This window comes from Leucoraja erinacea, chromosome 33, assembly GCF_028641065.1.
Source record: "Leucoraja erinacea ecotype New England chromosome 33, Leri_hhj_1, whole genome shotgun sequence".
Lineage (NCBI taxonomy): Eukaryota > Metazoa > Chordata > Chondrichthyes > Rajiformes > Rajidae > Leucoraja > Leucoraja erinaceus.
Genome location: NC_073409.1, coordinates 5152950 through 5165371, shown reverse-complemented (window position 1 = coordinate 5165371; position 12422 = coordinate 5152950). Strand labels below are relative to the sequence as shown.

The following is a 12422-nucleotide window of genomic DNA, read 5'->3' as shown; positions in this document are numbered from 1 at the left end:
GACACAAGTGAGTCTTGTATCAGTGACCTTGTGGTCACCAATGGAACCGCGCATTCAAGAGAAAAGAACGTTTAAGATTTGCAATATATTTTTATGTGTATGTGCGCAAAATTAATTAAATTCAAAATGCAGAGCTGCCCCTGTTTTTGACTGTTTAATGATGCTTTCAACTTTTCACTGCAAGATAAATAGGTTACACTTCCCCATACACTATTTGTTTTGCAGAAACTTGCTCTATTGTTAGTGTAGATTGGAGAAGGGGCTCAGAGATCAACCAAGTTCATTCCAATTTCCTGGGCGTTCATTTTAACAATCTGGATTTATTTAATTCCATAAAATTTTAAGTCAGGGCCTTTCCATTGAAAAGTAAATCTGCTGTCTCAATCAGATTGGTGTTGACACTAAAATAATTGAAAGATTTGATTGCAAATTATGTATGGAAAGAGGCCCCTTGACCCGCCGAGTCCACCTGACTATCGGTCATCGATCACACACCAGTATCTATCTTTCTCATCCACTCCCTACACACTCAGGGCAATTTGCAGAGGCTATTTAACCTACAAATGTGCACGTCTTTGGGATGTGGGAGGAAACCGGAGCACCCAAATGAAACCCATAGAGAGAACGTGCAAACTTCACATAGACAGCACCCGAGATCAGGAGGAAACCCAGGTCACTGGCGCCATGAGGCATCAGTTCTATCAGTTGCACCACTGTCCACCTTTACAATGAACACAAAAGTCAAGCTATTTTTAATTGCAATTTTTGCAATTGTGTTTGTTTAGTTATGTTTAGAGGTACAGCACGTAAACAGGCCCTTCGGCCCAGCTAGTCCGCACCGACCAGCGATCCCCGCACACAAACACTACCCTATACACTCTAGGGACAATTTACAATTGTACCAAGCCAAATAACCTACAGACCTGCACGTCTTTGTGGAGTGTGGGAGGAAACCGGAGATCCCGGAGAAAACCCACGCAGGTCACGGGGAGAACGTGCATACTCCGTACAGACATCACCCGTAGTCAGGATCGAACCCGGGTCACTGGCGCCGCGAGGCAGCAACTCTACCGCTCCGCAACCGTGCAGCCATTGTGTTCTTTACAAACTCCCAGTTTCCACGCCAAGTCTCGGCTGCAACTTGCCAGCACAACATGGAGATGTTTTCAACAGAGTTAAACATCTAACACCCAAAGTCAGACGAAGAAACCAAAGTTCCTGCGATTAGCAACAAGATTTGATTTTTCAACTGCAGAAAACATAAAAGCTGTAGCAATTGTTCATTTACAATTGAGCACACCCATCAATCTATCTGAATGGCTTTACAATTTGTCTACTTCATTACGGAAAGCCCCATTCATCATCTACAATGAATATGAAACAATAACACCACATATTTCTGAAAGTAACTTGACCTTGTCTGAAAAATTCTGATGTATATGCTTATATTTTTAGTTGCTTTTTATCCTTGCAAGAAAAAAAAAACATGGGAAAGGAACACATATTTCAAACATGGCTATCATTCAGCTTTCTGGAAGATCAAAAGTTCAGGAGATGGAACTGCATTTTGCATTATTGCCGTAAAATGCATGAAAATAACTCGGGCGGCATGGTGGCGCAGTGGTAGAGTTACGACCTATCAGTGCTTGCAGCGCCGGAGACCTGGGTTCGATCCCGAAGGCAGGAGAATGGGGTTAGGAGGGAGAGATAGATCAGCCATGATTGAATGGCGGAGTGGACTCGATGGCCTAATTCTACTATTTTTTAATGACCTTATACTCCTATCATTTACGATGAACTGATGCTGTTCACCCCATCCCACCCCTTTCGCTCTCCCCTACCCTTCTGATTCTGAGTTATCATCACAGTCCTTGCAAATATCTATCCTCGAGCAATTACGATCTCCATCACACTGCTGTTGCTTTGCACAAATTGGCTGGTGGTTTGGCCATGTTGCAATGGGAGCTGCACTCCAGAATTACTTCATTGGATCTAATGTGTTGATCGATGACCTGAGCCACAAAAGTTTGATTTATATTACTCCCATCAGCATGAAAGACTTTCACTAGCCAGATTTTGTTTGACCTATTATATGTTTCCAGCATTTTCTGTTTTTGATGTTGATTGCAGTGAGTACTGGCCAAGGTACAAGGAATAATACTACTGCTCTTCCTCAAAGTCACTCACTGGGTTTTTGTTAACCATGTACATGAGAGGGCTGGAGGAGCCAAGAGCTAAGGTCACAAATGAAAGACTCCATCCATATTTGGATTGAAAGATACAGCAGAGAACCAGGCCCTTCGGCCCACACCGAGCATCAGTCACCAATTCACACTAGTTCTATGCTATCCCACTTTCACATCCACTCCCTACACACCAGGGGCAATTTACAGAGGGCCAATTAACCTACAAACCCACAACCATCTTTTGGATGTGGGAGGAAATTGGAGCACCCGTGGGAAACCCACACAGTCACAGGGAGAACGTGCAAACCCCACACAGATAGCACCCGGTCACGATCAAACCTGGGTCATAAGGTCATAAGTGATAGGAGTAGAATTAGGTCATTCGACCCATCAAGTCTACTCCGCCATTCAATCAAGGCTGATCTATCTCTCCCTCCAAACCCCATTCTCTTGCCATCCCCCCCATAACCCTTGACACCTGTACTAATCAAGAATCTATCTATCTCTGCCTTAAAAATATCCACTGATGGCCTCCACCGACTTCTGCGGCAAATAATTCCACAGATTCACCACCCTCTGACTAAGGAACTGTCTCCTCATCTCCTTCCGAAAAGAACGTTCTTTAATTCTGAGGCTATGACCTCTGGTCCTAGACTCTCCCACTAGTGGAAACATCCACTCCACATCCACTCTATCCAAGCCCTTCACTATTCTAGGGCCTCTGGTGCTGCGGAGTAGTGCCTCCGCCATCCTCCCCAATGGGGAAATGAACAATGTCATTGCATATATGACCTTGACATTTATCAGCCTTGCTGATCTGCTTTGGAACTTCACTCAATAACCACACAAGGAATGCTCACAAAACCATCAGAGGAGCACGTTCATTTTTAACACATTACAATCCTGGAAGTTTTACCTGTGCTTTCCTGTCTTTCACCATTTGTTCAGGAAATAAAAGTACACAGCTACTCCCAGAATAACAAATAGACAATAAGCAAAGTGCTGGAGGAACTCAACGGACGAGGCAGCATCTGTGGAGGGAATGGACAGACCATGTTTTGGGTTCAGCCTGATGAGCTGTCCCAGCCTGAAATGTCATCTGGCCATTTAGAGTCACACTGCATGGAAACAGACCCATCACCCCAACTTGCCCACTCCGACCAACATGTCCCATCTACACTAGTCCCACCTGCCTGCGTTTGGCCCGTATCCCTCTAAACCTATCCTATCCATGTACCTGTCTAAATGTTTCTTAAATGTTGCGATAGTTCCTGCCTCAACTACCTCCTCCGGCAGGTCATTCCAAATACCCACCACCCTTTGTGTTAAAAGGTTACCCCTCAGGTTCCCATTAAATCTTTCTCCTCTCACCTTAAACATGTCCTCCGGTTCTTGAGTTCCCTACTCTGGGAAAGAGACTCTGCATCTACCCGATACATTCCTCTCATGATTGGTACACTTCCTTAAGTTCAACCCTCATTCTCCAGCGCTCCAAGGAATAGAGTCCTAGCCTACGCAGCTTCTCCCTCATGCCCTCGAGTCCTGGTAAGATGCATGTAAATCTGCTAAATCTTCTCTGCACCCTTTCCAGCTTGACAACATCTTTCCTATAACACGGTGCCCAAAACTGAACACAATCCTCTAAATGTGGCCTCACCAGCGTGCTATATAACTGCAACATGACCTCGCAACTATTCTCAATACTCTGACTGATGAAGACCAAAGTACCAAAACCCTTTGTGAAAATCCTATCTACCTGCTACGCCACTTTCAAGGAACTATTGCACTCCCTACAACACCTCCACAGATGCTGCCTGACCTGCTGAGTTCCTCCAGCACTTGTCTTTTTGTGCACGATTCTAGCATCTGCAGACCCTTGTATCTCCAACAAACCGGCAAAGTTGCACAGGGCTTCGTAAGGGAATTTTCTACGGTCTTTCAGTTAGACAGAACTTCGTATCACTGTATAACAGGCACCCAACAGTCTCCAGGAACGCATAAGTAATTTACTGCGCATTTTAAAACTCAATAGAATCCATCTCTAGTTTCGGGGAATGGAGGTTAAATAAAATCATTTTGATCCAAAGTTCTGGATCAAAAACTCACGTTTTTTTCCCCGCACTGGAGCTGACTGCAAGCGACGTGCCCGAGTAGAGCTGGCAGTGGGAGTGAACGCACTGTGTCTTTAAAACCTCTCCAAGCTCCTCGGCAATCAAAGGCGGAACAAGAGTTGCTCGGATCCACTGAGTGGGAGCTGCCCAAGGCTGGTTCTACTCTGCCGAGGAAGCTCGCCGCCCGTTCTGCTGAAGGCAAGTCTTCTTAGAGTGCACCCGACCTCAGGACCAATTCTCCCCTGTCGGACCCTCTCTGTCAACTGTACTCCCCTGGAAAGCCTTTGGCTGCATCACGGGTTGGGTCCATGTGCAGGATCTGCAGATGCTGGTTTAAACCGAAGACTCCAAAAGCTGGAGTAACTCGTGTTCAAGAAGGAACTGCAGATGCTGGAAGATCGAAGGTACATAAAATTGCTGGAGAAACTCAGCGGGTGCAGCAGCATCTATGGAGCGAAGGAAATAGGCGACGTTTCCCTTCGACCGAAACCCTTCTTCAGACCCTTCTTCAGTGGAGTAACTCAGCGGGCCAGTCAGACAGCTTCTCTGGAGAAAAGAAATAGGTGACGTTTCGGGTCGAGACCCTGAACAAGGTTCTAACCCGCTGAGTTACTCCAGCTTTTTGTGTCTATCACAGGTTAAGTCTAACTCCCTCTCCGTAGCTTACAACATTATCAACCTAGTGGATGGTTTTACCATTAGAAACTCCAGACATCGACTGAGGCGAAGAGCCATTACTTTCTCCCAAGCTGATCATTGCCTGAAGAGATATTTTAGATAAATATTGACAGTAGCTGAGAAATATAGTAGTCAGCTATTGATGCAAGAGTTTTACAAGTAGCCAAGATTGTGTTTGTACGTTGTGAATGCAATTATTATTACACAGTTGACTTCACTCCTGTAATACCAGAGGCAATGTTTTACTGACTTCACCTGCTACAAACCTCTGTATTACTGCACTGAACAAAGACTTCTGAATACGAAAGACTGTCAGATGTCTGGCATTTGTGGAGACGAGGCCAAAATTTCCTTTGTATTTTTTGTGCTCCCATTTAAGGAATTTTACCTTAAACCCAATCGCTAAATACCATCAGATCCTTGTGCCAATGGGTAATTTTGTTCCCCATTCGCTAAGCTCCTGAGGCCCAGGGCAGAATTCTCATTCCCCACACTGACCTTTCTGTTCAGGGCAGATGCCTTCTCCAATGCCAGAGTAAGGCCAAACGCAAACTGGAGGAATAACACTTTGTATTCCACTTTGGTAGCTTACAACGCAATGGAAGATAGACACAAAAAGCTGGAGTAACTCAGCGGGACAGGCAGCATCTCCGGAGAGAAAGAATGGGTGACAGTTCGGGTCAAGACCGTTCTTCAGAGCTCCCCACTGTTATTGCTTCAGTGACAGGCAAAACAAGGCGAACTGTTCAAGGTGCTTTCACGGTGACACGGGCAGTGATATCTTTTCTTTTTCTCTCTTTTTATTTGAGCCAAGCATTTCCCTGGCAATGCATTAGAAAACATGTTTGCACCAAAAACATCCAGTGCTTCAAAAACAACAATAGAAACTAAGTGAGATAAAGTAACGAACACTCAAATCTGGCCCAAGTTGAACAAGCCAGTGCGCTGCTGCAGTTGGATTCCGTATCTTCCCTTCTGAGATATGGGGGAGGATTAAAACCCTCAGATAGGGTGGGCCATCAAAGGAACAACATATTGGCGCAGTGGTAGAGTTCCCTGTCCCACAGTACGAGTTCATTCCAAGAGCTCTCCCGAAATCAAATTTAAAAAATCAAACTCGTGGTTAGCACGGAGAATGAACGTAGCGGGTACGTCAGAGCTCGGGGACGTCTCTTAGCGGCTCGTAATGCTAACGGCAGGTACTCGGGAAGACTCGTGAAGCACAGGAAGATTTTTCAACATGTTGAAAAATGTCCACGAGAGCCCCGAGTACCGGCGAGCGGCCATTACTGTAAATCTCCGAGTTCGAATCAGGGCAAACTCGGGAGAACTCTTGGAATTAACTCGTACCGTGGGTCAGGGCTACAGCGCCAGAGAGCTAGGATCACTTTTGACAGCGAGGAGCACTCCTTGCTTTCTTCACTTCCAGAAAACCTCAAAGTAAACTGTACAATAACTCCAGGTGTTCCTTCAAGCTCACATTGTCAAATTGGTTGGTTTTATGGGGTCAGAGAGCTGTAAGGCATGGAAACAGGCCTTTCAGCCCGTCTTGTCCTTGCCGACCAAGTTGGCACAACAGGCTAGTCACACTTGCTTCATTTGGCTCTAAACCATTCCTATCCTAGTGCGGCACGGTGGCGCAGCGGTAGAGTTGCTTCCTCACAGCGCCAGAGACCCGGGTTCGATCCTGACTACGGGTGCTGTCTGTACGGAACTTGAACATTCTCCCCGTGACCACGTGGGTTTTCTCCAGGTGCTCCGGTTTCCTCCCACACTCCAAACACGTACAGGTTTGTAGGTTGATTGGCTTCGGTAAAAATTGTAAATTGTCCCCAGTGTGTAGGATAGTACTAGTGTGCGGTCAGCGCGGATTCGATGGGCCAAAGGGCCTGTTTCCGTGTTGTATCTTTAAACTAAACTAAACTAAAGGGCATAACGTTAAATTGAAATGGGCAAAGGTTCAGGGACATGTGCAGGGCAAGTCCTTTACACAGGGGGTGGTGGGTGGCTGGCCTGGGCTGCCAAAGATGGCGGTGGAGGCAGATCTGTTAGATTACGGGGCTTTTGGATAAGCACATCGTTTTAGTTTTTAATTTTTAATTTAAAAGATACAGCAGGGAAACAGACCCTCCAGCCTATCAAGTCAATGCCAATTATCGATCACAGCGTTTCACTGTACTTCATTACAGGTGATAATAATCAGATGAGATTAACTTGGTCTAGTGTTCAGCATGGACATTGTGGGCCGAATGGCCTGTCCCTGTTCTGTGGAGAAAGAGAAGGGATCGCAGAAGCAGTTAATTCACAGACTAGGACTAGATGTGTTTCTTTTTGATCAATATTGCAGGTCTTTCTTTTATTTAGGGCCCACCATCTGCAGAATCACAATTTTCTCCACATAATTCTCTGAGCGGCAGCATTCCTGATGATAATTCCGAATCGATAAAGGACTAGGAGGGGAGAACAAAGGGCAAAACCACTAATAAGGTGAGGATTAATTTTTAATGGGGCAGATTTCAGCCTCAAAGGTTTCCCCGTTGCCTCAGCCTCTCTGTTTTCAGGTTTTAAACCCGAGGTTCTTTCAGGTACACTGCTATCCTGTCGACCCAAACAAGCGGACGTCTGACCCGACGGACATCTTTCATCGTCCACTATCCAGTGTAGCGATCACGAGCCTCGTGCTTCAGAGGTATTGGCAGCACAAGGAGAAATGCCGCTACTAGGACCATCGTTCCCCCCACCCCTCTCCAGCCCACCAGCAAGATGAAACACCACTTCAAAGCCACATGGCATGAACAAGTGAAATAGATTTTTAACATCGAGGAGCACTCCTTGCTTTCTTCACTTCCAGAATATATCAAAGCAAAATGTGGCAATAACTCCAATAACACAATGTGCTGGAGTAACTCAGCGGGACAGGCAGCATCTCTGGAGAGAAGGAATGGGTGACGTTTCGGGTCGAGACTCTTCCAGTCTGAAGAACTCAGGGCCACAAACACATTGTTGAACTACTATCTACCTCATTGGTGACCCTCGGACTATCCTTGATCGGACTTTTTGCTGGCTTTACCTTGCACTAAACGTTATTCCCTTATCATGTATCTTTACACTGTGGACGGCTCGATTGTAATCATGTATTGTCTTTCTGCTGACTGGTTAGCGCGCAACAAGAGATTGACACTGTACCTCGGTACACGTGTCAATAAACACGACCAAATGTTTGGCTTAGGTAAAATTGAGCACCAACTCACGGGGGCAGCACGGTGGTGCAGCGGTAGAGCTGCTGCCTTACGGCGGCGGAGACCTGGGTTAGATCCTGCCTACAGCTGCTGTCTGTACGGAGTTTGCACGTTTTCCCCGTGACCAGCGTGGGTTTTCTCCGAGATCTTCAGTTTCCTCCCGGAGTGTAGGATATTACTAGTTCTCCATTTCCACGCATGGATGTTGGTTGTAGGTTTAAGTTTATGTTTATTGTTGTCATGTGTACCGAGGTACAGTGAAAAGCTTTGCTTTGCTTACTATCCTTTCAAATCAGATAACTGTACATAAATACAGTACAATCAAGCTAAACTCAACCATATTACGTGAGCAAGATGATAGGGCAAAGATTTAATAGGTGTTTAAGAAGGAACTGCAGATGCTGGAAAATCGATGGTACACACAAAATGCTGGAGAAACTCAGCGGGTGCAGCAGCATCTAGATAGAATAGATAGGAAATAGGCAATTTATTGTCACTATACATTTTTGTGAAAACTGATCTGTAATGAAGTGCTGTGAAGCCTTCCTGATGAACCGCTGTCGTGGTTTTATTGCTCGTACTCAGTGCATACATACAACTTTTTACACTCAAAACAAGAAACAGTGTATGCAAAACAGAAGGGAGATGTCAAAGGGGAATAGCACAAAAGCAGGCGCTACATATAACACACATTAAAGATAGTCCCTGGACAGGTATCAGTGCATGTGTGGATTTGAATTTCAGTAGATACAATTATCGGGAAGCATCTATTCCTTAGATCTGTTTGTTCATGGATGTAGGAGCTGCATTGGGCCATTTGGCCCATCAAGTCTACTCCGCCATTTAATCATGGCTGATCTATCTTTCCCTTTCAACCCCATTCTCCTGCCTTTGCCCCATGACCCCTGACACCCGTACTAATCAAGAATGTGCATTTTAATCAGCAAGGTCGGGTTGGGCTGAAGAGCCTGTTTCCGTGCTGTATGACGTTGAGACTCGTAGTAATTCCACCTCCACCTTGCTGAGATCTTGTCTTTATTTTTACTGCTAATTGCACCTGTTCATTTTATTTTATACAACCTGTAGTCGGTCTGCAGGTGACATTTACCTCAACACAACTGGAAGCAGGTGAAATAGTCCCAGCGCTCCGAAACGTTCCCAGACAAGGCAAGGCGATTGAAGTGAGGGTTAGCTTCATGGATGCAGTGAATGAGATGTAATGTGCCTCAGGCTAACAATCTGCACTTTTGTTTCTGGGTCCCACCAGACACTGTGGGGATTGCAGGCTGTGTATTTCTGTTCCCTCCAACAGCCAGGAAAATACTACGCTGACAGCCTACATTTTTCACCCAACAATGAGAATTGTTTATTATAGGATCGGCACGGTGGCGCAGCGGTAGAGTTGCTGCCTTACAATGCTTGCAGCACCGGAGACCCGGGTTTGATCCCGACTACGGGCGCTGTTGTACGGAGTTTGTACGTTCTCCCCGTAACCTGCGTGATCTTCAGTTTGCTCCCACACATCAAAGACGTACAGGTTTGCAGGTTAATTGGCTTGGTGTATGTGTAAATTGCTCCTAATGTTGGTAGGATCGTGTTAATGTGCAGGGATCGCTGGTCGGCGCGGACTCGGTGGGCTGAAGGGCCTGTTTGCACGCTGTATACCTAAACTAATCAAAACTAAACTAAAAAGGAGAGAAATGTGACTTCTGGTTGTGAGAACCAGTGCTTTATTGAAGGTACAGCCGGGAACTTGCAGCCCTTACTGAATAAAGAGCCGGTATCAGTAAACATGACCTTGAAGGGGTCAGGTTGAAGGCAATACTTCATTTAGTTCAGCAATGTCCCAGAGAATTAAACCCGCCATCCTCACCCACCTGGCCAACTCTCCACTCCCATCTCAACCCAATATTGTCGACCTGCTCTCTGAAGCAAGACACTCAATCGAGCCAAACTATTAAATGAATGGAGCATAAAGGCCTTTGGGCCCTCAATTAACCGGCCTGCTCTCCCTGTGAACAGCCAGTCAGGGCACAGGCCTAGGCACTGATGCAAACTTAAGGAAGGTCGTAAAAATGTCAACGTGCTCTTTAACTTTCCATGGTCCGTTTAACAGTTTTCTGACAAAACTAATGTTTGAGAGTGCCAGAGGTATTTTTCTTCAGAATTTCAGATGAAACTTAACTTAGTCGCTCCATCCCAAAATTGTACATCACTCACCCGACTTGGATAATCAGGCTTCAAGTCATCGAGTCGTAGGGTCATAGACATAGAGTGATACAGCGTGGAAACAGGCCCTTTGGCCCAACATGCCCACACCGGCCAACATGTCCCGTCTACACTACTGCCACCTGCCCGCGTTTGGCCCAAATCCCCCTAAACCTGTTCTGTCCTGTCCATGTACCTTTAGTCTATTTAGGATAAGTGCAGGATTGTGGCCTGAATGTACATTTTGATGTATTTCTGGTCCCACATAATTAGAGGCAGTAATATTTTGTGACAGTAGATGCCAGTATAGTGTACATGTGTCAGGTCTCGGGTTTGATCTAGTTTCTGTTTCTTATTGTTTTTTAGTATTAGAGTGTGCATTCTTGTTTTATTTTGGTGTCTCGCATCTCCTCTTGTTTCAGGTCCCATTTCCTGTCAGGTCGTTTACCCTCATGTGATTATTGGCCCCGCCCTGATGTGTTTCACCTGTGTCTCGTTATCCCCTGCTAGTCTGTATTTAAGCCCTTTGTGTTTTAGTTCTCATTGCCAGTTCGTCGTGTATGCTACTTGGTATCACCTCGTTCCAGCTCTAGAAATCTTGTGACCTCGACCATTGCCTGTTTTTTGACCTCTGTTTTTTGCCTGCTCCTAGATTGTACTGTTGCCTCTGTTTTGCTTACCTGTGTACCGACTTGGACCGATTAAACTCTGAAGACTGATCTGCCCTGTGTCTGAGCCTGCATTTGTGTCCTCCTCCTTGTTCAGTTCTGATAACATGCACCTCTACAAAGTTAGAAATTAGAGAAACTGGGCGGAAACAGGCCCTTCGGCCCACCTAGTCCATGCCGACCAACGTACACAATCCTACACACACTAGGGACAATTTTACAACTAACCAAACCAATTAGCACTGTGGAGGCACACACTGTGACACACACATAGGGACTACTGTGTGGGGATTAACTTGAAGGACACACGGGTGGACTCACCTATGGCGACTGACTGATGCGACTCACCTGTGGAATATATGTGGGGACTCAACTGTGGGGCTCACCTTTAGGCTATTGGCAAAGATTCACCTGTGGCAACTCACCTGTAGAGAAGGCCTTTCGTGAGTCTGTCAGAATCGGCAGGAGAGACCACACTTCCACGGCAGCCAGCAGGCCAACGACCCTTGCACAACCGCTGCCCCGACTCTCTCAGTTCTTCTGCCTGAACGTGCCCTCCCTCAGCGAGTCCCGACTCCTGTTTAAATTCTGAAGATTTCCCAACACCTCTCGTCCTGTGTAATCATCTACTACCCGCTCATCGATTTAAATTTGCGCAAGGGCTCGGAGAATTCACCACACCGCCTCAGGTGCTCTCCTTCAGGGTAGGACAGGCATTTCTATCAAACATTTGCTGTAAGCTAAACAAGGAAAGGCAGAGGTGTGAAAACACTGGGTTAGTTTTAACCAGATTAACAGCAACACCTCGTGAACGCTGTGTAGGAAGGAACTGCAGATGCTGGTTTAAACCGAAGACAGATTAAAAAAATGCTGGAGTAACTCAGCGGGACAGCCTGGAGACTGATACTGACTGATAAGTGAAGAAATACAGGCTGCAGTTATGGTTGAAACTAAAGATCATGTGTGGGTTTAGTGATAGCAGGAGTGGAGCATAACAGTTTTACCATTACATTTGCAATTCCCCCCACAAGTTATTTTTACATATATAGATATTCCTCTTAAAGCTGCCCAACTCTTTCCTGGAAAGATTCTGGCTCACAAACACTGGAAGGTCATAATGGTGACAAAGGAACTGCAGATGATGGAATCTTGAGCGAAACACAAAGTGCTGGAGGAACTTAACAGGTCGGATAGCATCTGTGGAGGGAATGGACTGAAGACATTTCAAGTCAGGACCCTTCATCAGATGGAGGAGGGGAGGGGAGGGGGCTGGACCTAAACTTAAACCTACAGCTGGAGTAACTCAATGGATCAGACAGCATCTCTGGAAAA

The 12422-nt window shown here is 45.9% G+C and overlaps 1 protein-coding gene across 8 annotated transcripts in view; it reads right to left on the bottom strand.

The window, feature by feature from the left end:
• Positions 1-12073, bottom strand: part of LOC129712570 (WD repeat-containing protein 72-like) — a 140476-nt gene extending 128403 nt beyond the window's left edge. For 2 of the 8 annotated variants that reach the window (XM_055661081.1, XM_055661084.1), the window contains exon 1: positions 4293-4419. The gene's annotated coding sequence lies outside the window, so the exon portion shown is untranslated. Of the gene's footprint in view, positions 1-4292; positions 4420-5473; positions 5711-11515 lie in introns of those variants that run through there. The other 6 variants (XM_055661085.1, XM_055661086.1, XM_055661079.1 and 3 more) reach the window with 5 other exon arrangements.
• Between the last annotated feature and the right edge of the window lie 349 nt (positions 12074-12422).